Source organism: Thamnophis sirtalis, unplaced genomic scaffold, assembly GCF_051295495.1.
Source record: "Thamnophis sirtalis isolate CommonGarterSnake01/CBP01778 unplaced genomic scaffold, rThaSir2_p1.2 scaffold_3, whole genome shotgun sequence".
NCBI lineage: Eukaryota > Metazoa > Chordata > Lepidosauria > Squamata > Natricidae > Thamnophis > Thamnophis sirtalis.
In genome coordinates, this window is record NW_028261383.1 from 171,716,496 (window position 1) to 171,744,057 (window position 27,562).

Sequence of the window (27,562 nt, forward strand, 5' to 3'; positions counted from 1 at the left end):
AGGAACAGGAAACAGAGAGGTGGGACTGAACAGGGTATAAAAAGCCTAGCAAGCCCCCTCCCTCAGCCCTTCTCTTCTTCTCCACCAACATTGAAGCATGTGATCCCCTTTTCTGTCCAGGGCTCAAGCCATGTGGCCCTGTCCACCAATAAACCATCTTTCCAAGCAGCCTCCATGTCTCCAGTGTCTTTTCCCCCCACTTGGAGCCGAACCCAGAAGGACATTTATTTCATCAGTTAGACAAAGACAAAGCAATTTTGAATTCAGTTAACCAACAGCCTTATAACTGAAGTAGAATTTGCTTGAATCATTCTATTAAGGGAGCATCAGTTTAAAATCTGCAGCATCGAGAACAGCAGATTCTAAAACTAAAATATCAAAATAAAAAAATAAAAAACAATTAAGAAAAAGCCTCCAGGAAACTTTGTGTTCAAACCAAGGCTGCCAAGAACTGCCAGTTTTTGGAAAGGCATGCGTATGGAGATGTCTTGCACCACAAACGAAAGAAAAACTTCGAAGAAGCAAAGGAAGCAACTAATACACTGAGTAAATTTATGTACTCAAGAAAGAGGGTTACATGTGAAAAGCAAACTGTTTTACTGGGAGTCAAAGTGCAGGGGAAAACACAAATCTGTGGATTTGAAGGTTATACAGATTGATTATTGCAATACAGTACAGGCTAAAATAAGAGAGAATCTAAGCAAGGTTACAAAGAGAATAGCAATAGCAATAGCAATAGCAGTTAGACTTATATACCGCTTCATAGGGCTTTCAGCCCTCTCTAAGCGGTTTACAGAGTCAGCATATCGCCCCCAACAACAATCCGGGTCCTCATTTTACCCACCTCGGAAGGATGGAAGGCTGAGTCAACCTTGAGCCGGTGAGATTTGAACAGCCGAACTGCAGAACTGCAGTCAGCTGAAGTAGCCTGCAGTGCTGCATTTAACCACTGCGCCACCTCGGCTCTGTATCCCAGTTCATTTATTTGGCTCCATAACTGATTAGATTCGTATAAGGACAGTACATATCAACACACAGAACCCATAAAGTCAGATCCTTCTTGGCAACCTTCCACAAATGCGGAAAATCATTTCTATGATACATGATAGAGCTTTGCCATATAATTAGAATCCAGGTAAAGGAACGTTCTACATGGTGAAAATCTTTTCCTTTCCTTTCCCTTTTGCCGTCTGACTCCAAAATAACTCTCGGTGCCTCATATGTAATAGAAATAATAAAGACATAACAACAACATGAACAAACCAGCTCGTCCAGAATGCAGCCGCGCGAGCGATTGTGGGTGCACCTCGGTACACCCACGTTACACCTATCCTCCGCGAGCTGCACTGGTTACCGATTGGTCTCCGGATACGCTTCAAGGTGCTAGTCGTCACTTATAAAGCCCTTCATGGTATTGGACCTGGGTACTTGAGAGACCGCCTGCTGCTAATTACCTCCCAAAGACCCATTAGATCACACAGATTAGGCCTCCTCCGGGTTCCGTCTACTAGCCAATGTCACCTGGCCACTACCCGGGGGAGGGCCTTCTCTGTGGCGGCTCCGGCCCTTTGGAATGAGCTCCTTGCAGAGATTCGGACCCTCACCTCTCTCCAGGCCTTAGTTAAATGAGTCCAATCACTAATTACAGATAATGCCACTGCATCATAATATAGTTTTAAATTAGGTAGTTTCAATCCTCCTCTCTCACGTACATCTTGCATTATTTTCATCTTTACCCTCGGCTTCTTTCCTGCCCACACAAATTTGTTGATACCCTTCTGCCATTCTAAAAGATTCGCATCTTTTTTAAGTATAGGTAACATTTGGAAAAGAAATAAAAATTTTGGTAAGTTGTTCATTTTCACTGCCGCTATCCTACCCAACAAAGATAGGTGCAATTTCTCCCATTTTTTCATCTCTGTCTGTATGCTATGCCAAAGTGGTTCATAATTATGCTTATATAATTTCCCATTTGAAGTTACGATGTTAACTCCAAGATATTTGACTTTTTTAACTACCTCACATCCTAGCATCACTCCTAATTCTTCCTTTTGTTTAGTATTCATATTTATAGCTAATATTTTTGTTTTTCCTAAATTTATTTTAAAACCAGACACTTGACCATATTGATTAATCGTATTCATTAAGACCATACTGGATTCCTGCGATTGTTCCAATATTATGACCAAATCATCCGCAAAAGCGCAGACTCTGTATTCTTGCTGCCTAATCTTGATCCCTTTTAAACTATCCAAGCCCCGTATTTTATTCAACAATACTTCCAAAGTTATAATAAACAATAATGGGGACAAAGGACAGCCCTGTCTGGTACCTTTTCCAATTTGAAAAGAGTCTGTTAAACTTCCATTGACTATGATTTGTGCTGTTTGCTGTTGATATATTGCTTTAATTGACTTTAAAAAATTATCTCCTATCTGCATTTTTTGCAATATCTTCAACAGAAATTGCCAGTTAACTCGATCAAAGGCCTTCTCAGCATCCAAGAATATAAACGCAGCAGGGATCTGGTTGTTCTTTCCCAAATATTCTAATGCATTAATAATTAATCTGACATTACTTTTCATCTGTCTCCCCTGTATAAAACCTGTTTGGTCCATGTGTATCAATTGTTGAATAACCAACATTAACCTATTTGCTAATATTTTAGTAAAAATTTTATAATCTACATTCAGTAATGAAATAGGTCTATAATTTTTGGGTTGAGTAGTATCTTGATCTTCTTTGGGTATCAAAGATATAAACGCTGTCTTCCAAGATGGGGGCACTTTACCTTCCGTTTGAATCATATTAAATAATTCTCTAAGAGGTTCTACCATTTCTAACTGTACATTTTTATAGTAAACCGCTGTCAAACCATCTGTACCTGGTGCTTTCCCTAACTTTGATTGCTTAATTACCTGTAAGATTTCCCTCGAGGTTATTGGTTGATTCAATTTTTGCCTGTGCTCTTCTCTAACTGAAGGTATTTTCTGAAGGTATTTTCTGTCGGCGCACTGTTGTCGGCGCGTTGATGACGTTGTGTTGATATGTCGCGGTTTTAGCACCATGGTTTTGTCGGTGCACTTTTGTCGTGTGCGCATTTGTCAAGTTACGCTTAAATCCATACACCTGATATAGGTGTATCTGTTTTATATTATTGCTCTGTACTTCTCGATATCACCCATATCAATAAATTTCTCATTCTCCAAAAGGTTGCCCCAAAGGATCTAGAGCCAGTTTGGTGTAGAGGCTAAGATGCTATCCTAGAAACCAAGAGATCACGAGTTCCAGTTTTCCCTTAGGCATGGAAGGCAGCTGGGTGATTTCAGAATAGTCACTCAGAGCAAGCCACCTCACAAGGTTGTTGTGGGAAGCTGGGACCTTTAGGTATGTATGCAAACTTGAACTGATTAAAGAAAAGGTGGAATAAAAATCTAATAAATGAACATTATAGTTGTGGGTACAGAAAAAATGGGTTTTGTTAAATGCCAAGCAGAACTCAAAACTGTTAAAAGAGCAGTGGCTGAAAACAGATTGTTGAAGAATCACTAACGGTGCCTACAGAGGTCAGTGTTACAGGGTAAAAAGGACTCACACAAAACTTCCAATGCAGTGACAAATTACTAGGATTGCATCGAAAATTGTTGGCAACATGTCTGAATGCTGTACATGATCACTTTTTCCATTACAAAAACTGCTGGAATGATTTTTTTTTTTCTCATCCTCTGCACAACAAATGTCTGAATATCCAAAGATGGAATGTAACACTAATCTTACCAGCATCTGAAAACATTTGGTATGAGGGCGGGGGAAGTGGAGAACTTGGGCAAATATATATCTGATCATAAAGGTTCAATTATTTATTTATTAAATTTATTTAGTCCCAGGAAATGCAATGGCCCATAGGGGAAATGCTATAACAGAATTAGATTCCCACTTAGTTGATTATTACTGTGTCAAGGGACCATGCCCAGAGCAAAATTCACCTGATTACATGCCTGGCTGATTTTCCTATCGCTTAACTTTCTAAATGCGAAGGATGTAGAAATGACTTGGGAGATAGCATATCAGATCACTGAGGACTAATTTTGAACTTGAATTTCTTCTTTGGAAAGCAAGTCCCACCTACCTGTTGAGTAAAACTTTTCTCAAGAGGCTGGTGGTGCTCTGGTATCTGCCATCTATATTTAAATTTTGCTTGTTCACTGCATTTTCCCTGTCCAACGCATCCGCTTTGGTTTTTGATACATTAATTTTCAGATCCATAATTCTAAGTTGCATCAAATGCTCTAGCACATCAATCAGTTTCTGAAGGAAAAACATAGCATCCTATGCTTACTGCCTATTAAATGTATGTACATATCCACATACCCAACCAACACACCTTGTGGTTTTAAACACAAGTATTCCTTATTATACATTTGTAAAAAAAAAAAACACTTTTCTATTATACCTATTTGCACTGGCTGCTCAATATGAACTACTGGACAATCATTTTATGTACTGATTTCTGTATGAATTTCATTGTATATTCTTCAATTCAGCAACTTACCCTCCACTTCAAATTCATAAAAAATATTCTATCATTCAATTCTATTCATCTCATTACATAGTTTTCTAAACCAACAACTATGCTATAAACAGTAAATATCACCTGCACAGATTTCCATCCTGCATGCCTCAAATATTACTCATTTTCTCTCCTTATACTTTTTGATCAGAAAACTGCTAAATGCCTTCCCAGACACAATTAATAGCAATAGCAACAGCCCTTAGATTTATATGCCACTTTGTAATCCTTTACAGCCCTCTCTAAGTGGTTTATAGAGTCAGCACCGTGTCCATAACAATCTGGGTCTTCATTTTACCAACCTTGGAAGGATACAACACTGAGTCAACCTTGTGCCGGTCAGGATCGAACTGTTGGCAGTCGGCACATTTTTGCATGCAACACTGCATTCTAACCACTGTGCTACAGAACTCCTATTACCACACTAAATAGATTAACATACTAAATCCAATTAACATACTAAATCACTCTTGTGGTTTTTTTTCCCACTTTTGCTACTTTTCTTTTGTACATGGGAACAATAATTGATTCTTCCAAGCGTCAGATACAACTTCAATCTTTACACGTGTTGTACAAGTCATGCCACGCAAGCTGGCAAACCACATCCATAGTTAAAACATTTCTCCAGTTACACCAGCTCCACCTGTACAGCCTTATCATTTCTCAACATTCTCACTATTTTTTTCATTAAACGCGAACATTTATAGTGTTTGTTGAAAACATTCTTTGACAAGTCATTCCCACCCAAATCTCTAAAGTACTCTTTCAAAAATTCCCTCATTTGAGTTACAGTACATCCCGCATCATCTCATCACTTTAGTTTCAGTTTCAGTTTCAGTTTAATAAAATTTGTATGCCGCCCACTCCCATTGGGACTCTGGGTGGCTCACAAGCAAGATAAAAGCATTTTAAAAAGTTAAGAAAAGCTACAATTATTAAAATTAATACACCATCCATTCAGTCTAAGTGGGGCTGGATATTAATCAACAGCCCCAGGCCGGCCGGAACAGCCAGGTCTTGGTTGCTTTATGGAAGGCCGGGAGAGTGGTAAGGGTCCGGATCTCAACGGGTAGATCATTCCACAGGGCCGGTGCAGCTACAGAGAAGGCCCTCCCTTGGGGGGCCGCCAGCCGGCATTGTCCAGTCGACGGCACCCGGAGGAGGCCCAACCTGTGCGATCTTATTGGTTGTTGGGAGGTGAATGGCAGGAGGCGGTCTCTCAGGTAGCCAGGTCCTAAACCATGTAGGGCTTTAAAAGTAACGACTAGCACCTTGAAGCGCGTCCGGAGACCAATGGGGAGGCAGTGCAGCTCGCGGAGGATAGGTGTAACATGGGTGTATCTAGGTACACCCATTATCGCTCACGCGGCTGCATTCTGGACCAACTGTAGTCTTCAAACACTCTTCAGGGACAGCCCCATGTAGAGCGCGTTACAGTAATCCAGTCTTGAGGTGACGAGGGCGTGAGTGACCATTCGAAGTGCCTCCCGGTCCAGGTAGGGCCGCAACTGGTGCACCAGGCGAACCTGGGCAAAGGCCCCCCTGGTCACAGCTGACAGATGGTGTTCTAACGCCAGCTGTGGATCCAGGAGGACACCCAAATTGCGGGCCCTCTCCGAGGGGTGTATAATTTCACACACACCCCCAGGCTAAGAGGTGCAATGTCTGGACCATCCTTTAATTCCATTCACACTGATGAAATTAGTGGGGGCTCCTTGGTTAGACCTCTTTGCTTGGAGTATTTCCCAAACTATTTTTTTATTTTAACCAAAAGCACTCTGCATTTTCTCTGCCCCTTTATAGTAAACTTAATAGTTCTCTGCTGGTCATTGAGTACATTCTTCGCAACTATCTTTTTTTTTCTGCCCTTATGCTTTACAAATATCTTTTGACTCTGTCACTGCTTTAGTCATTTTTGCATATGCATTTCTCTTACTAACAGCCTCTTTTAGTTAATCATTCCATCAAGCATGCTCTTTCATATTTTCCATTACTGTAATTTTATACATTTCTGTGGAACTCCATCACATAATCATATTTGTTTTCGTGACCCGTCAAAACCGCGCTCGACTAAAGCACGCCCGATTAAACCGCGTCGCTGACGTCATCAACAGGGCGACAACAGCCAGCGCGGAGAAAGAAGGGCGCTTTAAATAGCGCTTTGAAAGCAAGCCGATTCAACTTAAGGTAAGGGTTAGGTTTAGGGTTAGGGTTAGGTTAAGGGTTAGGTTTAGGGTTAGGTTAAGGGTTAGGGTTAGGTTAAGGGTTAGGATTAGGTTTAGGGTTAGGTTAAGGGTTAGGTTTAGGGTTAGGTTTAGGATTAGGTTTAGGGGGGTTAGGTTTAGGTTTAGGGGTTAATTTTAGGTTTAGGTTTACAGCGTGCTTCTGTCTCCGCGCTGTTGTCGCCCTGTTGATGACGTCAGCGACGCGGTTTAGTTGGGCGCGGTTTAGTCGAACGCGGTTTTGTGGTGGAACCATTTGTTTTATTCCAAGAGGTTCCCCCTTATGGAAGGCTACGCCCACTTTTTATGCATTAAGTTGGAAATTAATTTTTCTATGAATAGCGTTCACTTCCCTGCATGCATTCATCAACTCTGCCCTACAAGATCAGACTAATGAGAGGCAGCATTCAGATGTGAACCAGAGAAAAATCCTGCATAGCTTCTCTCTCCATCTGTTGGCTGCCTTTTAAATAAGTTACCCCTTTTCTTGGGCTTGTGCATTAGCCACTTAAGTTTAGAAAAATACATGAACAGTTAAGAAGACTTCTGCTCCCCATTCCCTTAATTTCACAGAGACACAATATTTTTCTTTCTCTCCTTTCATTTGTTGGCTTATGCTCTTTCCCCTTTACTCCTCCTACATTCCAAGTCACAATCTGTGGACCAGTGGTGGGATTCAGCCAGTTCGCACCTATTCGGGAGAACCGGTTGGTAACTTTCTAAGCAGTTTGGAGAACCGGTTGTTGGAAGAAATCTCATTTTGTTTTTTCCCCCACTTTACAGGGCTAATCCTGTAAGGAAGGCAGGAAGGAAACATTCTGGTGTTGTTTCTAGCCTAATCTTTATTGCCCTGCTTACAGAAACTGCCTCTCCGGTTAACCCTTATTACATTGTCACAGCTAAGGTGAAGCACCCATCAACGTGAGTGACCTTGAGTTGGCCAAGCCCACCCAGTCACATGACCACTGAGCCCCACCTACCCTGCTGGTCATTAGGGCAGAGAACCGGTTGTTAAATTATTTGAATCCCACCACTGCTGTGGACATATTTATATTTGCCACCCAACATCGCTTTGGCCAATCAAGGCTTTTGCAATACTTTTGTAAGGGTCAGCTAAGTTACCCACCTTGGTTGAACCCGTGCAAAGTGCAGCATTCCCAGATAGTAGTATGGACTGCACCCGTCAGTTTGGCTACATTTGGCATTCCATAAGCACAACCAAAGCCCAATTTTACCATGTTCAGAGTATTCTGTGCAAGCTTCAGGTCTGTAATTTAGAGGGGACCTATGTAACAAAATAGTTCTATGAAGAAAAGCAATAAAAGAAGCAGTTATCGGGAACACAGCACAGACCTGAAACTAAAGCAATCAAAATAATTGAGATTAACTGCAGCATGGTTTGCTAAACATTAAAGTAAACAAACTTGTTCCAGTCTGTAGTTGCTATTGCAAATATTAGGGAGGACAAGGGTGATCTTATGTCAGATGGCAAGGTCCTGTGTCAGCCAATACAAGTGCCCTGAGAAGGAATCTACATTTTCAAGCAGCACATAGGATGCTAGTTAGTGTCCTTAGAATCAAGTCAAATCTGAAGAGTATGCAAATGTTTCATGGATGCTTAAAGGAAATAAGAAGGCTTCTAAGGTTGTTCAAAATCTGGAAGATCAAATAAGAATCCCCCAACTTTGACCTTAAAGCAGGGAACCCACCTTTGAGATTCTTGATGGAGGAACCGAGGTGGCGCAGTGGTTAGGGTGCAGTACTGCAGGCCAATTCAGCTGACTGCTATCTGCAGTTCAGCGGTTCAAATCTCACCGGCTCAGGGTTGACTCAGCCTTCCATCCTTCCGAGGTGGGTGAAATGAGGACCCAGATTGTGGGGGCAATATGCTGGCTCTGTAAACCGCTGAAAGCCCTATGAAGCGGTATATAAGTCTAACTGCTATTGCTATTGCTATTGATCATGTATGGAACTCTGTGAGAATTATATGGGCACTCACAAAATGGTTCTAGGTTGCTAGTGGCACCAAAAGGCTGACCAAATCCTGGAGTTTATTTCATTTTTAAGAAACAAAAAATGAAATGGGCTCTAGATGCAGCCCAAAAACATTGCTGAAGTACAAATTATGCTCGAAGCTAGTCTTTTGCAGACTAGCTCATCTCTTTTTTTAAAAAAAAATCATGTTAAAAACATTAAAAGAATTCAAAATTTGCAGATTAACAGAACTATATAAAATTGAAGTCAGGAATTGAATGGAGTGCCACAACAATCACTCCTCTACTGTTCAATCATTTTCCTGATGATTTAGATCAGGGGTGTCCAAACTTGGGAACTTTAAGACTTGTAGACTTCAACTCCCAGAATTCCCCAGCTGGGGAATTCTGGGAGTTGAAGTCCACAAGTCTTAAAGTTCCCCAGCTGGGGAATTCTGGGAGTTGAAGTCCATAAATCTTAAAGTTCCCAAGTTGGGGAATTCTGGGAGTTGAAGTCCACAAGTCTTAAAGTTCCCAAGTTGGGGAATTCTGGGAGTTGAAGTCCACAAGTCTTAAAGTTCCCAAGTTTGGGCACCCCTGATTTAGTGTTGAGGAAATGCTTGTCAATTTGCAGATGATACAACATAGCTTGGACAACTAATACTCTAAAAGGCAAAATAATAAGAGTAACAGGCACCTTGGGTGCAATCCCAAATCTTCCAGGGCACCACTTGAACACCAACTAGCATTGACAAAATTATTTTCAATCAATTGAGAATGGCAGTTTTACTTGGAACAGCTTACAATATGTCTAATACCATCAAAGAACAATATCTCGCCATCGTTAAGTCCTTGGGAAGGATTCAATAGGTGGGTAAAAATGCCAAATCCAGTCTAAACATCTGGTTGACTATGCACTGAACCAGTCTTGCGCTCTACATGGGGCAGCCTTTGAAGAGTATTCGGAGACTTCAACTCGTCCAGAATGCAGCCGCGCGAGCGATTGTGGGTGCACCTCGGTACACCCACGTTACACCTATCCTCCGCGAGCTGCACTGGCTACCGATCGGTCTCCGGATACGCTTCAAAGTGCTAGTCGTAACTTATAAAGCCCTTCATGGTATTGGACCTGGGTACTTGAGAGACCGCCTGCTGCCAATTACCTCCCAAAGACCCGTCAGATCTCACAGGGTCGGCCTCCTCCGGGTTCCGTCCACCAGCCAATGCCATCTGGCTACTACCCCGGGACTTTTCTGTAGCAGCTCCGGCCCTTTGGAATGAACTCCCTGCAGAGATCCGGACCCTCACCTCTCTCCAGGCCTTCCGGAAAGCTGTCAAAACCTGGCTGTGCCGGCAGGCCTGGGGTTGATGAGTTCCCCTCCCCTCTCGACTGGTATGGCTGTGTGATTTTCGTGCATTTTAGTTATGTGTACTGTTGTTTATGTTCCCTTTCCCCCCTGAGTTGTTCACCGCCCCGAGTCCCTCCTGGAGAAGGGCGGCATACAAATAAACCAAATACAATACAATACAATACAATACAATACAATACAATACAATACAATACAGTCTTAGACAGTGAGTCTAACTATGGAGATTCTCAGTCATCCAGGTCATGATTTTCTCGAAGATACTTTTTCAAAAGGCAACTGGACTATGTATTTTTCCCCCTTGAGGATAATAGCAATAGCAATAGCAGTAGACTTATATACCGCTTCATAGGCCTTTCAGGCCTCTCTAAGCGGTTTACAAAGAGTCAGCATATTGCCCCCAACAATCTGGGTCCTCATTTTACCCACCTCGGAAGGATGGAAGGCTGAGTCAACCCTGAGCCGGTGAGATTTGAACCGCTGACCTGCTGATCTAGCAGTAGCCTGCAGTGCTGCATTTAACCACTGTGCCACCTTGGCTCTAAAGAAGACATGAAGTGGAAAAAAAAAGGAGGTTCTTGGATGAGAAGTGAAATGTCTTCTTTTTCCTCAAGAGACATAGTCCAGTTGCCTTTTCAAAAAGCCCCTTTGAGACAACTGTAGATTACCCACACATAATACTAATGATAATCTGGTAGTCTGGTTAAATGGAATGAAAGTAACTGAGTGACATTTAACGGGAGGAAGTGTGAAATTCTTCACTTAGGAAACTTATGTGACCAAAAGATTAATATTGTTTGCAAAAAAAGAGAGAAGTAAGTGACTAAAAACTATACAGGACCTCAAAGTGTGATTTGACTACAGTGACAGTGAATGCTACTTTAAGATGCTTTAAAAGAAGTATCATTTCCAAATCATGAGTAACAACTATTCCACTCATTCTTCTTTGGCCAGACATTTCAATTACTGTGGCTAATCGTGGGTATCATGCAGGGGTGGGTTTCTCGCCCCGTTCCAACCGGTTCGGTTGGAACGGGGCCGGTGGCGTCCTGGCGCACGCGTGTGGCGCACGCATGCATACTAGCATCTGTGCGATGCTCCAGCTGCTCCTGGAGGATCGCGCAGGCGCTGCATGCGTCCTGCGCATGCGTGGAAGCGCAGAACTTGTCAAAACTGGGTAAGGAGCGCGCGCGGGGGCGCGGGGGCGCGGGGGCGCGGGTACGCGGGTGGGCCCTTCGCCGTTCCCAGAAGTTACTTACTTCCGGGTTCGCCGACCAACCGGTTCGCAGGGACCGTCGCGAACCGGTTGAAACCCACCCCTGGTATCATGCTTTAAGAAGTGTTCATAGATATTAGAATAGGTTCAAAGAACATCGCCTAAATCAGGGGTAGTCAACCTTTTTATACCTACCGCCCACTTTTGTATTTCTGCTAGTAGTAAAATTTTCTAATCGCCCACCGGTTCCACAGTGATTTATAAAGTAGGGAAATAACTTTATAAAATTTATAAAGCAGAGCAAACCCCCACCGCCCACCATGAAAGCTGGAACGCCCACTAGTGGGCGGTAGGGACCAGGTTGACTACCACTGGCCTAAATTGATCAGAGAACTATAGAAAGAGATCGAAGGTATTGAGAAAGTTTACCTTTGAGAAAAGATGTTTGACATAGGATAAATTAACACTCCTCACATGCTGCATGGCTGCAACATAGAAGGACAAGGCGTGTCTCATTCCACAATGCAGGAGACAAAAACATTCGACTTAAATTAGAGGAAGTCCAATTCCAGCTGAATTTCAGGAAAAATAAATCCTAACAATAAGAAGTCTTGAGGATAGGAAAAACAACCCAGGGTTGTAGTGGGAGTACTGGTGGATTACTCTTCGCCAGATATGTGAAAGTAAAGTCTACTACACATTGATCTATATGGAATATTTTAATTTGGATTCCAGAACTGAGTGAGGGAATGCCTTCATAGGGGCATACACATAGGCCCCTTCCAGCTATGATTCTTAAAAAATTAAATTAGGCCTCCTCCGAATTCCATCATCCAGCCAGTGTAAACTGGCAACTACTCGGAGGAGAGCCTTCTCGGTGGCTGCTCCGACCCTCTGGAACGAACTCCCTGTGGAGATCCGGACCCTCACCACCCTCCAGTCCTTCCACGCCGCTTTAAAGATCTGGCTGTCCCGGCTGGCCTGGGGTTAATGATTCTAACCCCACTCGAATTGTGTGACTGTTGTGTTTTTAATATGTTGTATTGCTTTTATGTTAGAAATTGTTTGTCCTCCCCCCCCCTTTTTTGAACTGTGAGCCGCCCTGAGTCCCCCCAGGGAAAAGGGCGGCATACAAATAAAGGAAAATGAAATTCGGCGGTTTCAGAGATGCCAAACACCCTAATAGTTTTGAAGAGGGACATGTGTAAACTCCATTGTTTGAAATTGTGGAGACTGCCTAATTTTATTCAAAGACACACACAGGGCAGAAGGAACCTCTGTTCAGCCCCTGGCATCCTGGTGGATCTCAAGTAGAAAGAACGCCAAACCCAAGGACATGGGAGAGCAACGTAAGATTGGCTGTACAACAGCAAAAGAAGGACCCTCTCTATCTCTGGTACAGGCCTGCATGGCATCGGACCTGGGTACCTGAGAGACCGCCTCCTGCCAATTACCTCCCAAAGACCGATTCGATCACACAGGCTCGGCCTTCTCCGGGTTCCATCTGCCAGCCAGTGTCGGCTGGCGACCCCCCGGGGGAGAGCCTTCTCTGTTGCAGCTCCGGCCCTCTGGAACGAGCTCCCCGTGGAGATCCGGACCCTTACTACCCTCCCGGCCTTCCGCAAAGCTACCAAGTCCTGGCTGTTCCGGCAGGCTGGGGGCTGTTGATGTATCCAGCCCCGCTTCATTTGTGACTGTTGTGTATTTTTAAGAGCCGAGGTGGCGCGGTGGTTAAATGCAGCACTGCAGGCTACTTCAGCTGACTGCTAGATCAGCAGTTCAGTGGTTCAAATCTCACCGGCTCAGGGTTGACTCAGCCTTCCATCCTTCCGAGGTGGGTAAAATGAGGACCCGGATTGTTGTTGGGGGCGATATGCTGACTCTGTAAACCGCTTAGAGAGGGCTGAAAGCCCTATGAAGCGGTATATAAGTCTACTGCTATTGCTATTGCTATTTTAATATTGTTTGTATTGTCTTACTAATCCCCTCCCCCGTTTCATTGTGAGCCGCCCGGAGTCCTTCGGGAGTGGGCGGCATACAAAACCAAGAAACGAAACGAAACGAAACTATCTTGCAAAGATTCCTCTGAACTATTTGGGGGGAGGGAGGTTTGTCAATCAGATGCAAGTCACCTATTCCCATGCATGCAATATCAAATCAACCAAATGCACCACAACACGTCTTCTACCGGCTGAATTATATAAGACACTTTCTCCTACATACCAACAGGTTATGGGTGCTAGTTACTCATTGACCCTGCTTGTTCTTATATGAGGAAAACCGATATGGTGTGGAGTGTACATCACCCTCACCTTACTGAGAGTTGCACCTGGAAGGAGTGGTGGTAATGATCCTCAAAGGCATCATCACCCAAAGGGCTACTTGCAACTTATTTATAAGCACTTTAAGAAAAATTACAGACAATTGTATCGAGGGGCAGGAGAGGAATCAGCGCTTCCTGATCCATCTGAAAGTAGGGAGTTTTACAACTTTGGCTCACAAAACTGCAGCAATTCTAGGAGCGAAGACAAATCTCCCTCCCCCCCCCCTTTCAAATCTTCAAATGTTCCCAACCTTACTTTGATAGAGGGCTCTTCAGACAGGTCTCCCATCCTTGGTTTTGTCCTAAACCGGAAAGCGGCTTACTCAGCGAAGAAACCAGCTGGTCGCAAGCGGATAAAATAACTGCACTAACCCAGAATGCCAAGATGTACCAGCATAGCCAGCCCAAAAAATCATATTCAGGCACGTCCCAGCCTATGGCTCCAGGCTGTTGAGTCACCAGCAGCAACAGCAGCAGCATCATCAAGAAGGAAGACTTGTTTTGGAGTGGAGAATCAACTACTTAAAAAAAAAACCTGGAAAAGAGCATTTCAAGCCAGAGAAAGCAATCTTGCCACATTCTGCCAGAAAAAGCCAGCAAAGTTAAGATGTTTGGAAGAATGTTAGACTCAAAAAAAAGCTGAAACGGAATCTGAGAGAGAAAAAGTAAGCAAGCGTTTTCAAAAATACCTGAGCACCAGGAGTGGGTTTCAAAATTTTTAGAACCTATTCTGTAGGTGTGGCCTGTTTTGTGGGAGTGGCTCAGTTGTCATGTGACTGGGTGGGCGTGGCTTGGTGGGCGTGTGACCAGGTGGGCGTGGCCAACTTGGAAAATGTGGTGAAACTCACTTAACAATGCTCTTGCTTAGCAACCAAAATTTTGGGCTCGATTGTGGTCATAAGTTCTCTTTCTTTTTCTTTCTCTCTCTCTCACACTTTCTTTCCTTCCTTCCTTTTTACTCTCTCCCTCTTTCTTTCTTCTCTCTCTCCCACTTCCTTTTTCTTTCTTTTTTCTTTCTCTTTCTATCTTTGTCTCTCTCTTTTTTCTCTCCCTTTCCCTCCATTCCTTCCTTCCTTCCTTTCTTGTGTGTATCTCTTCCTTTCCTGTGTGTATCTCTCCCCCTTCCTTCCTTCCTTCCTTCCTTCCTTTTGGAACAGGTTCCAAAAGGTACGCTAAATTTCACGAACCGGTTCTGGCGTACCAGTGCGAACCGGGAGAAACCCACCCCTGCTGAGCACCAAGCCAAAGTAGAAGTGGATCACAATTTGACAGCGAGAGAAGTAACTTGAATACACCAGTCTAGCAAACAAGCAAGCAGACGGCCCAACTAAAAGATGAGCGATGCCTGAGTGCCACAGCAGAGATCGCTCTGTCTTAGCTCCAACTGTACAAGCAGACAGCCATTAATTGTGCATACAACTCTGCACACCAGAGGGCAAGACCAACAGGGAACTTCATATGAACACTTAAGCACAAGGGACGATCACAAGAAGAGCAGAAGTGATAGATTGGTGTTGCAAAGGAATGCGGTAACTCTCTGTGCATGCTTGTATGTTGAAGATAACTTGGCTGAAAATAAATGCCAGCCGTCATGCACTATAACTCAACACAAGCTGAGATATGCATCATCTTATGCAATAAAAGTATTGTACGAATGGAATAAATTAGTTTAATTCAACCTCAGTTCTCACATCATGGGCTGAAGCCTCTTATCATACCACCATAGAAATCTCACTCGGCAGGACTGGAATCTTTTGTCGCCTAAAAACACAGAGATACAGTATATATACCGTTACACACGCTTTCTTTCTCTTCTTGACTTTCTATTCACAGGTCCGTAGCAGAAGAGGAAGTGAATCCCAGTGAGACAGTCTAAAAAACTGGTGGACCTACAGCATCTGAAGAGCCAGTTGACAACGAAACCTGCAGGACATTAGGATGGGGGTTCCTGTTGGTCACATGTTCCCCATCGAAGCTCACTCATAAAAATATACAGAAGCTTCTAAGCCAGTAACATCTCTCATCCTCAGTTTTCATTGTGTAAAACATGATTCCAAGTCAGGGGTGGGTTTCAACCGATTTGCGGCGGTCCCTGCGAACCGGTTGGTCGCCGAACCTGGAAGTAACTTACTTCTGGGAACGGCGAAGGGCACGCCCGCCCGCCCGCGGTCCTTACCCGGTTTTGACGAGTTCTGCGCTTCCACGCATGCGCAGGACGCATACAGCGCCTGCGCGATCATCCAGGAGCAGCTGGAGCGTCGCACAGACGCTAGTACGCATGCGTGCACCGCGCGCGTGCACAAGGACGCCGCCGGCCCCGTTCCAACCGAACCGGTTGGAACGGGGCGAGAAACCCACCCCTGCTCCAAGTGATTGTCCTTTACCAGAATCTAGACAGCTCCTAAAGCTAATGCATTTTAGATCATATCAAGGTTCACACAAATACAGTTTGTGGTAGAGATGTTAAACCCCATAGAATAAGACTGGCCTCTACTTCTAATGACTTCTAGTAAGAATGAAACTGACTACCTACTGTCTCCTGGTGGTCAATGTAAGAGAAAATGCCACACAGGATATATACTATGGGGATATTATTATCAACTTGACATAAGAGCATTCAAACATGACATTTTGTAGGGAGTACATATAATAAACAATTTCCCAGTAGAATAATTATATATACACACACGTTCACAGTATATATAGATCCAAGCTCATGATGCTGTCAAAACAAGATTTGGGAAGGAATTCTTAGCTCCTGATAGATTCCCCAATGAGAGTGGCTTTTTACAGGTCACCGTCTAACATGAAGGGGATGGGAGTCACATTGAGATGCTAAAATTCACAAGACTGAAATCCAAAAATGTACATATTAAACCTGCAGAGCGATCGTTCTAGAAGTCCTAGAACAACACCTTGGATTATCAGGCTGATCTATGTGACATGGAGGATAGTAGTTAGTCTTGTCCTTCCCTACTACTGTAATAGCTCCATATTTTCTCTTGCAGGAAGGGAAGCATTCACTAGTAAGACTCTCATCCCATAACTCTCACTCATTTACCTGGCCTTTGCAGTCAAGGGGCTTCATCAGTCGTAACTTACAATATTAATTCACCTGGATTGTGTATTGGTTTATATGTACTGAAGTGGGATTGCCCAGATACTGGCCTATATCCAGGGCCGGGTTTTCCTATAGGCTAACTAGGCTTCAGCCTAGGGCCTCAAGATCAAGAGGGGCCTACATTCAAATTGTTAGCAAAATTAAAATTACACTATTCTAAAAACAGTGAACACTAAAACACTGAACCGAAAATAAGGAGAAATTCTACGCATATGACTAATAAACAAACATAAAAATGTATTGGTTAAGATCGTTCCAGCACCGCGGCAGTTGGGGAGCCCGCCCACGTTCCCGGCACCGGCGGTCGGGCGAGAGGCGTGGCCGCTCCCAGTAGCCGCCCCGTCGACGCGGAGCCCACCAGCGGCCAGGCAGGTGAGGGCGAGGGGGTGGAGCCGGGCAGCTGAGCGCAGCAGGGGAGGCGGCTGGCCTCACTGCCTTTGCCGCAGAGCAGAGCCGCCCTCCGTCGGGAGGCCAGCTATATATATTGATATATATTGATATATATCACAGTAATGATGTATTTTATTGTCTCTCATGTAATTTACAAACTTAAAAATGGGAGGTGAAAGGGCCTCATAAGTGGAATAGCCTAGGGCCTCTTTTCATCTAAATCCGGCCCTGCCTATGTCTTCCATAGATAGTGGTACTTTTTCAGGCTCTGGAAGGATGACTTTCAATGGAAATGAGGCAGATTGGAAGGAAGGAGGACACAGGCAAATATCACAAGAGCCTTTCCCAATCCAATGTCCAATGCGTGTGTCCTCCTGGAATACATAATATACAGTATATACTACCTCCAACTGTAGCAAAGCATAGAGCCTAGAGATGACCTTTGGTAGATTGGTTTGATGGAAAGAATGCAACAACTTTTCTTCTATTCCAAAGATAGTATATTATCCCATCATAGGACAGTTGCCCCAATGGAAAGTTGAACCCAAGCTGAAACCATGTAGGCAGCATCTTAGCAATACCAGAGACAGACATGGAGGGCATGCCAGAGACAGAGAGAAAAGGTGTAAGATATTGTTGAATGGATTTGGTTCTGATTATGAAAATCCCAAATTCTTAAGAAAACACAGAGCACCTCAAGAATTCCTGCAATACTGGATCATGCTGAACAGCCTGCTTACCTCACAAGACAACATAGATAAGGAAAAAGATTCCTCAACAAGATGCTTCTTCAAAATCTGTAATGAGCGAAGCTCACTGCAAACAGCAAGACAATGCTACAAGGTTTGGATAAATCCATTCTGGGAAAATTTAAGGAGAATATGTTTCACTCCATTCCAGGGGTGGGTTCCTGCCAGTTCTAACCTCTTCTATAGAAGAGGTTCCACAAATCTACAGTGCCATTTAGAACCGGTTCCAGCTCCTTCCCCTCTCCCTGTCCGCACATCATCAAGATGAAGAGCGAGAGGAGGAATTCTGGGAGTTGAAGTCTTAAAGCTGTCAAGTTTGAACGCCCCTGGGGGGGTTTTTCCTAAAGGATTAGGGGTACAAGGATCTTGTAATTTGACAGCTTTAAGACTTGCGTGCTTCAAATGCCAGAATTTCTGAGCCAACATTTTGGTTGCTAAGCAAGAGCGTTGTTAAGTGAGTTTCACCATATTTTACAAGTTGGCCACTCCCACCTGGTCACATGTCTGCCAAGCCACTCTCACCCGGTCACATGACTGGCAAGCCACTCCCACCCGGTCACATGGCCGGCAAGCCACTCCCACAAAGCAGGCCATGCCTACAGAAGAGGTTCTAACAAATTTTGAAACCCACCACTGCTCCATTCCATATTTTGGATCCAGCTAAATCTCAAGATCGGAAAACTAAATTCCAGATGCATTAAGCTTTTGGTAATGAAAGATGTTATTTATTTAAGGGAGTTGACTGCAGTCAAATATAAACCCTATGCCTACATGTTTAGATTTCACACCTTTGGAAGCTGCTAGCTTGGGTCTGCTGCCAATATAAAGGCTGTTCAGTACCATCTTCTTCAGGCCCTTTATATGGACTCTTAGTGCATTTTTACAGGCAACTGAGAAGGGTATATGCTGGAAGAAAGGAGATGGAGATGGGCTTTATGAGTTAGACTCATAAACAAACTTCCATAAACATCATAATGGAAATGTCTTTCTACTTAAAGACAAACATGGCATTATAAAAGGAGATTGTTCTACCGCAACCTTGATTTTGCCATTTCTATTAGATATACATCCCAGCAAATAACAGTTGGGAAAAAAGGCCAAACGTTCTACATCAGGTGCATAAAACTCAGCAAGCATGTTAAATTCTCCCCCTCCTTCTCTTCCTCCCTCTCTTTACCTATCAACCAGTATGGCAAACTCAGAACAACTAAACAATATTGGCTTCTGGAATTTGAAAGAGAAGGTGCTGACGATATAATCAAGTGGTAGCAGAAACTTTTCAAGAATTGATTCTTTTCTTGATTGAAAGCAAGCATTTGCTTTCGGAACACATTTCTCAATGTTTTATTCTGGTTTTTAGAAAATTTTACTGGAACCTGGCTTCATCCTTGAGTGCCTCTAGAGCAGTGTTTTTCAACCTTGGCAACTTGAAGATGTCTGGACTTCAACTCCCAGAATTCCCCAGCCAGCGAATGCTGGCTGGGGAATTCTGGGAGTTGAAGTCCAGACATCTTCAAGTTGCCAAGGTTGAAAAACACTGCTCTAGAGGAAGGAGAGAGCACCAAGGCAACTAACACAATCCACAATTTCAGTCCCTGGCATTCATTGGTAGGGCATTGCGAAAACGTGAGAGCTTTGCACTCTTAGAAAATGCTCCAATTTGTATTTTTCACTTCAGATCAAATCAAGGGGGGTGGGCTTCAAACATTTCAGCAACAGGTTCTCTGCCCCATTGTGGAGTGGGCGTGACCATGGTGGGTGTGACTTAGTCAGCCTCCTGCACCACAGGGGAGGGGGCGTTTTCACTTTCCCCAGGCTCCGGAGGCTTTCCGTGAGCCTCTGGGAGGGTGAAAGCTGCCTCCTCTGGCCTCCGGGGGCTGGAAACGGGCCAGTTTCTGGTCTTCCAGAACTTCCGGGAGGCCCATTTTCCCCTCTCCCCGAGTGTCTGCGTGTGCCCTGCAGATTGGATCCAGCCCACCCCTGGATCAAATTCTGTTTAAAATTAGCTGACCCAACAATTGTGGAACCTATATTTTTGCCAGGCAGTTTAAAAATAGTTCTCTTCCACTTTCATTGCTGCATTAGTGCCGCTGATAATGTCAGCGTTCCAAGCATCGTGTAGAATTAAATCAGAGTCCAAGGCAAAACGATCCTTAAAGTTCCAATTTAATAAAGCAGACGTCTTAGGCACATCTGTGTTAATCCCAATACTGGAAATGACATCAGAATCCCACCCAGTGAAAAGTTCATGATCTTCTCCCCACGCTCACAATGTGCTAAGATGTCTGCTTTATTAAATTGGAACTTTAAGGATTGTTTTGCCTTGGACTCTGATTTAATTCTACATGAGGCTTGGAACGCTGGCATATACTGGAAGGCTGCCACCGTGGCATGACAAAACCGCGCTCCACTAAAGCGCGCCCGATTAAACCGCGTTGCTGACGTCATCAGCAGGGCGACAACAGCGACTACGGAGAAAAAAGGGCGCTTTAAATAGCGCTTTGAAAGCAAGACGATTCAAGTTAAGGTAAAGGTTAGGTTTAGGGTTAGGTTTAGGGTTAGGTTAAGGGTTAGGGTTAGGTTAAGGGTTAGGGTTAGGTTTAGGGTTAGGTTAAGGGTTAGGATTAGGTTTAGCGTTAGGTTAAGGGTTAGGTTAAGGGTTAGGTTAAGGGTTAGGTTTAGGGTTAGGTTTAGGATTAGGTTTAGGGGGGTGAGGTTTAGGTTTAGGGGTTAATTTTAGCTTTAGCGTTTACAGTGTGCTTTTTTCGTCGCGCTGTGATGACGTCAGCTACGCGGTTTCGTCGAGCGCGCTTTAGTCGAACGCGGTTTTGTGGTGGAACCGGCTGCCACAGAAGACTCTCACTACTTCTCCAGGAAATTGCGCTCCTGGGGCTATTTCTCTGCAGAGAATGCAAAGTAGGAAACCACCTCAAAATCCTTTAGCACAATCAATACTCCCCCCAGTCAATTCCCCTCACAGCTTTATTTTATATTTAGTTGGCTTATAGAGAGGGGAATGCTGTATCCCAGGGCCTGGATGCACGATGTCATCATTAATCTGAAATATCAAGTGGTGACACGACAGCAGCCTTCACAAGAATTACGAGGCCTTTCCTCCCTGTTTTATCACCTCACATTACTAATCTGACATGAGATGAAAGTCACCACAGGGGAACTGAGTCTCTCTACACCATAATCACACCAGCCTGATATATCTGTAAAAGCTTAGATGGGGTGGGGAGATGTAATGTCACAACAGCGACACTCAGTAATTTTCCTTTTATGCTGAATCTCTTGCATTTCTGGTTTCTTAAACTTCTCTAAAAACAAATGGTTAAGAAAGAAGAAGAGATTTTAAGGTTTTAAGTTCTTCTTCCAAAAAATGTTGTTTTAAAAAAAACAACATTTGTTGGCCTTCTGGAACATTAATTAGATCTTAACCAAGTATTGTTGGCAAATGAGGTCCAGTTTGCCTTAAAGCCTTCTAGACGAGGCCTAAGGTCAATTGAAGGAGCTTGATGGGAAGCCAAATATATATCACACATCACACAGCAGCTGGAATTAACTCTGAGATTGATGTGATCTGGCTATTGAAATAGGAAATCAATCCTTCCTTCCTTCTTTCCTTCCCTATTTCTGGCTTTTTTATTATTATTATTTTTTACAAATCCACCAATCATAATAAAAATCACCCTTTGTGTTTGTTGTCCCCATTTTCAGTATAAATTTGAAGCACCTTTACACATTCTAGACAATTTTTCTTCAGTCATATACCAATGGTACATCATTTATAATATATTTATCAGCACAAATACAACACAAATGTAACAAAGGCAACAGTAAAAATATTGGGTTTCTGTCTGGATGATCTCTTGTGACGAGCCGATGGACAGAGAGTGGAAGCAGTGGGCTTCCTCCCATATTTGGGCATACCAGGGGTTGTAACACTTAATACATACCTATTTCCCTGGCTCAGCTGATAACGGAGAAGGACCTGTGGCTTAGTGGTTAACACATCTGCCTAAGATGTAATACAGCACAGGTTCTAATCCCAGTAAGGGTATGGCTAGCTGATGAGAGCTAAATAGTTTGAAATAGATCTATACTAGTCTCCCTTTATTTATTTATCAGCACAAATAGAACACAAATGTAACAAAGGCAACAGTAAAAATATTGGGTTTCTGTCTGAATGGTCTCTTGTGACGAGCCGATGGACAGAGAGTGGAAGCAGTGGGCTTCCTCCCATATTTGGGCATACCAGGGGTTGTGACACTTAATACATACATACATACATACATACATACATACATACATACATACATACATACATACATACATAATTTTTTAGGTTATAACATAAATTAAATTTCAGTTCTTTTAATCACTTATTTTGCCATTGTTCCATCAATGTAAATCGTGCAATGTTCTTAACCCATTTTATCATACAATCTTTCACTTGTTCTTCTGTTTCAAATTTCAATAAACACTTATACATTTTAACAATTGCATGCTCAGCATTTGTATATAGCTCAAATCAGTGATGGGATTCAAAATTTTTTACTACCAGTTCTGTGGGCGTGGCTTGGTGGGCGTGGCCAGGTGGGCGTGGCAGGGGAAGGTCACTGTAAAATCTCCATTCCCACCTTACTCCAGGGGAAGGACACTGTAAAATGTCCATTCCCTCCCCACTCCAGGGGAAGGTTACTGCGAAATCCCCATTCCCTCCTGATCAGCTGGGACTCGGGAGGCAGAGAATAGATGGGGGCGTGGCCAGTCAGAGGTGGTATTTATCGGTTCTCCAAACTACTCAAAAATTTCCGCTATCGGTTCTCCAGAACTGGTTAGAACCTGCTGAATACCACCTCTGACTCAAATTCTGCCTTCTGCTGCTCAGTTCCAGATACTTTATTGTTTGTTTGTTTGTTTGTTTGTTTATTATTATTTATAGGCTGCCCTTTTCCCTGAGGGGACTCAGGGCAGCTTACAATTTGTGGGGAGGGGGAATACAAGACAAGACATGAGACAAGACATAAGTAAAAATAGAACACAACATTCATTCATCATTCGGGTGGGGACAGATTAGAATCTTTATCCCCAGGCCTGACGGGATAGCCAGGTCTTGAGGGCTGTGCGGAAGGTCTGGACGGTGGTGAGGGTGCGAATCTCCACGGGGAGATCGTTCCAAAGGGTCGGAGCTACTACTGAAAAGGCTCTCCTCCGCGTAGTTGCCAGTCGACACTGACTGGCGGATGGAACTCGGAGGAGGCCTAATCTGTGTGATCTAATAGGTCGTAGGGAGGTAATTGGCAGGAGGCGGTCTCTCTCTTTATTATCTGCCCTAACTCCTTTTCTTAACGTTAGTGCATACAAAAACTATTGAAAACTAAATGTGTCTACAACTAGCTGCTCTTTTGATTTCATCTCATATTATCCATGCTTCTTTTCCAATAAGTCCCAGTAGTTAACTATTTTCCTTTCCTGAACTGTTTCTTTCCTGTAAAATTCCTTGTGATGAGACAGTGCAGCTTCCAATTATTCCAGCAGCTGCATGACAGACTAGGTTTAGCTTCTAGATGGTTTCACGACACCCCATCTGGTGTGAACTGCAGTAGGACAACTGTGAAGTCAAGTGATGAGGTCATGATCACCTATAAGCAATGCATTCTGATCCAGGAAATGGCACACTGATACATTAAATGTAATTCTACAAAGGGTCTCATGGCCATGTTTCCATCCGAGTCCAGGAGGATTTCCAGACTGCAAATATGTTGTCAGTTCCAGGTAAATCGGATTTCAGATTTCAGATTTAGTTTATTTGTATGCCGCCTTCTCCGGGAGGGACTCAGGGCGGCGAACAACTCAAAGGGGGGAAAGGGAACATAAAACACAATACACGTGATTAAAATAAACAAGAATCATACAACCATACAAGTCGAGAGGGGAGGGAACTCATCAACCCCAGGCCTGCCGGCACAGCCAGGTTTTGACGGCTTTCCGGAAGGCCTGGAGAGAGGTGAGGGTCCGAATCTCTGCGGGGAGTTCGTTCCAAAGGGCCGGAGCTGCCACAGAGAAGGCCCTCCCCCGGGTAGTAGCCAGGTGGCATTGGCTGGTGGACGGAACCCGGAGGAGGCCGACTCTGTGTGATCTAACGGGTCTTTGGGAGGTAATTGGTAGAAAATCAGTTCAGAAGTAAACAAAACAAGGATTACAGGAATACTACTTTACTGTTATATGCAATAATAATAGAACCTGATTTCTCTTTCACCAAATAGATTCAAGGTGGGGTTGTTTTGAATTTCTCTTATGGCTTCTCCTTTCTCAGGACTGAGTTGCCTGTCAGTTCCCTTTAATTATTCCTGCATTCCTTTATCAAGGTTATCTCTATATTATTTCATGCCAGTTCTGAAGGGGGGAGCATAATCCTTCTAGAAGGCCTTGAATTATTTTACTAGGGTTCAACCTGCTACTTCCCATCCAGACCCTAAAGCTCTCTAGAAATCAGGACAGGACATCCACTGAAACAAGTGTCTGTATAAGGGCTGATATGTAGAGCTGGATATCATTAACCTATCGATGAATCCCTGGCCTATGAATGACCTTAATCAACAGCTTCATGCAGATACTCTGAGGAACTTTAAATTGGAGTAACTTGGATACTCTTGAACCGGGAGGCTCTCACAACAGTCACTCGGGCCCTTGTGACCTCTAGGCTGGAGTACTGCAATGTGCTCTACATGGGGCTGCCCTTGAGGAGTATTCGGCGACTTCAGCTAGTCCAGAATGCGGCCGCGCGAGCGATTGTGGGTGCACCTCGTTTCACCCACGTAACACCTATCCTCCGCGAGCTGCGCTGGCTACCTGTCGATCTCCGGATACGCTTCAAGGTGCTACTTGCCACCTATAAAGCCCTTCATGGTAGTGGATCTGGGTACTTGAGAGACCGCCTACTGCCGATCACCTCCACACGACCCATTAGATCTCATCGTTTAGGCCTCCTCCGAATTCCATCCGCTGGCCAATGCCGACTGGCCACCACGCGGAGGAGAGCCTTCTCGGTGGTAGCCCCGACCCAATGGAACGATCTCCCCGTGGAGCTTCGTACCCTCACCACCCTCCAGACCTTCCGCACAGCCCTTAGAATCTGGCTATCCCGTCAGGCCTGGGGCTAAAGATTGTAACCCGCCCGAATGGTATGAATGTTGCGTTTTAATCATGTACTGTCTTATATGTAAAAGTCTGTCCCCCCCCTCCCTTTTGATTGTGAGCCGCCCTGAGTCCCCCCAGGGAAAAGGGCGGCATACAAATAAACAATTCAATTCAATTCAATTCAATTGACTTCTCTTTCCCAATGAACTGATAGCAACTAGTTAGGAAGGAGGAAACAACTAACAGAACTCCTACTCCTGAACCCCACAGTTGGTCCAGAAAGACTGGTGGATAATATCAAAATCTGCTATCACGTCTAACAAGATCAAGAGGGTTGGCTATTCAGAACATCACCAAGGTGGATCTTCAAGTAGAAGAGAGACATCAGAACTGTCCTCATCAATATATCAATATCCAGTGAAGTTCCTATTTAGGACATATGGGACGAAGCACAGTTTTACAAACGACATTATGTCATTCCCTTACACCATTACTAAAAAAAAAAAGTCAATTCAGAATTCAGATAATTTTCCAAGTGATCCAGAAGCTGTTTACCATGTGATAAATTATTTGCTTCCAAATATTTATGGATTGAAAGAAGTGGGGAGCAGTCTTCTGATATCGTACAGTGTAGGTTATGTTGAAAAGGGTAGGTGAAATCAATCCAGGCCCAGTGCATGGAGAACCAAGTCTTAAAACACAGCATTTACAATATCTCTGTATCACTGCATGGGTTATTTCCAAACTGAGGGATCTTAAATAGAAATTCAGTCCTTTCTTAATATATTTTACTGATAAGGAGGAAGAAAAAAAGAGAAACGGTGGGAAGGCATAAAAGGATTCTAAAGGGCACATGACATCATCTGGGTCCTTATTAAAGTCCTCTGAAAAAAAACAGAGCAATTGCACAATAAAGTGATCCACACTCTTCTTCCAACTCATCATGTGGTTAATTCAGAGACACACCAAGGGTGTTTTTTGTGTGACCTGTATTACAGGTCAGAAAACAAACTGCGTTTTTTTAAAGATGTTCGGTAGAAGTGGCTATTCTCCCTTCTTAAGGCTCTTTTTCTCTACATTTCCACTTGTACCTACTGCACCTTTATGGAAAACAGATCCCAGGAGAATCCCTTTCATTGTTTACTTTCTGTGGTTTCCCCCTCTCCCCCCCCCCACTCACTTCTGATACTCATTGTAAGGCAGCAGAACAATTTTTGCATCTTTCTCGTTTTCATTCTCCCTCCCATTCTTCAGGTTAGTTGTGATCTCTCTCCAGTGGTGGGTTTCAAAATTTTTTGGAACCTACTCTGTGGGTGTGGCCTCCTTTGTGGGAGTGGCTTGCTGGCCATGTGACCTGGTGGGAGTGGCTTGCCAGCCATGTGTTTTCTTTCTTTCTTTCTTTCTTTCTTTCTTTCTTTCTTTCTTTCTTTCTTTCTCTCTCTTTCCTTCCTTTTGTCTCTCTGTTCCTTTTTCTTTTTTTTCTTTTGTCTCTCTCTCACTCTTTTTCTTTCTTTCTTTTTTATATATTTATTTATTTATTTATTTCTTCCTTCCTTTCTCTCTCTCTCTCTGTGTCAGTCTGTCTGTCTGTCTCTGTGGGGGGGGGCAGTGGTTGGTTTCAAAAAATTTTGGAACCTCTTCTGTGGGTGTGGCCTCCTTTGTGGGAGTGGCTTGCTGGCCATGTGACCTGGTGGGAGTGGCTTGCCAGCCATGTGTTTTCTTTCTTTCTTTCTTTCTTTCTCTTTCTTTCTTTCTTTCTTTCTTTCTCTCTCTCTCTCTCTTCCTTCCTTTTGTCTCTCTGTTCCTTTTTTTTCTTTCGTCTCTCTCTCACTCTTTTTCTTTCTTTCTTTTTTATTTATTTATTTATTTCTTTCTTTCTTTCTCTCTCTCTCTCTCTCTCTCTCTCTGTGTGTCAGTCTGTCTGTCTCTGTGTGTGGGGGGGCAGTGGTTGGTTTCAAAAAAATTTGGAACCTCTTCTGTGGGTGTGGCCTCCTTTGTGGGAGTGGCTTGCTGGCCATGTGACCTGGTGGGAGTGGCTTGCCAGCCATGTGTTTTCTTTCTTTCTTTCTTTCTTTCTTTCTTTCTTTCTTTCTTTCTTTCTTTCTTTCTTTCTTTCTCTCTCTCTTTCATTCCTTTTGTCTCTCTGTTCCTTTTTCTTTTTTTCTTTCGTCTCTCTCACTCTTTTTCTTTCTTTCTTTCTTTTTTATTTATTTATTTATTTATTTCTTCCTTTCCTCTCTCTTTCTCTCTCTCTGTCAGTCTGTCTGTCTCTCTCTGTGTGTGTGGGGCAGTGGTTGGTTTCAAAAAAATTTGGAACCTCTTCTGTGGGTGTGGCCTGCTTTCCGGGTCCACTGGTGGAACCTCTTCTAACCGGTTCGGTAGATTTGACGAACCGGTTCTACCAAATAGGTGCGAACTGGTAGGAACCCACCTCTGTCTCTCTCCTCCTAGTAGTCCTTATCTTTTACCCTATCCCAGTCAAGCT

General features: G+C 43.6%; 1 protein-coding gene across 2 annotated transcripts in view; it reads right to left on the reverse strand.

Moving 5' to 3' along the window:
- The window catches only part of S1PR2 (sphingosine-1-phosphate receptor 2), a 75,312-nt gene that overhangs the window by 38,157 nt on the left and 9,593 nt on the right, over positions 1-27,562 (reverse strand). Inside the window, exon 1 of one of the 2 annotated variants that reach the window (XM_087710951.1) lies at positions 13,928-14,016. The exons of the other annotated variant lie outside the window; for it this stretch is intronic. The gene's annotated coding sequence lies outside the window, so the exon portion shown is untranslated. Of the gene's footprint in view, positions 1-13,927; positions 14,017-27,562 lie in introns of those variants that run through there. 2 annotated transcript variants of the gene reach the window in all.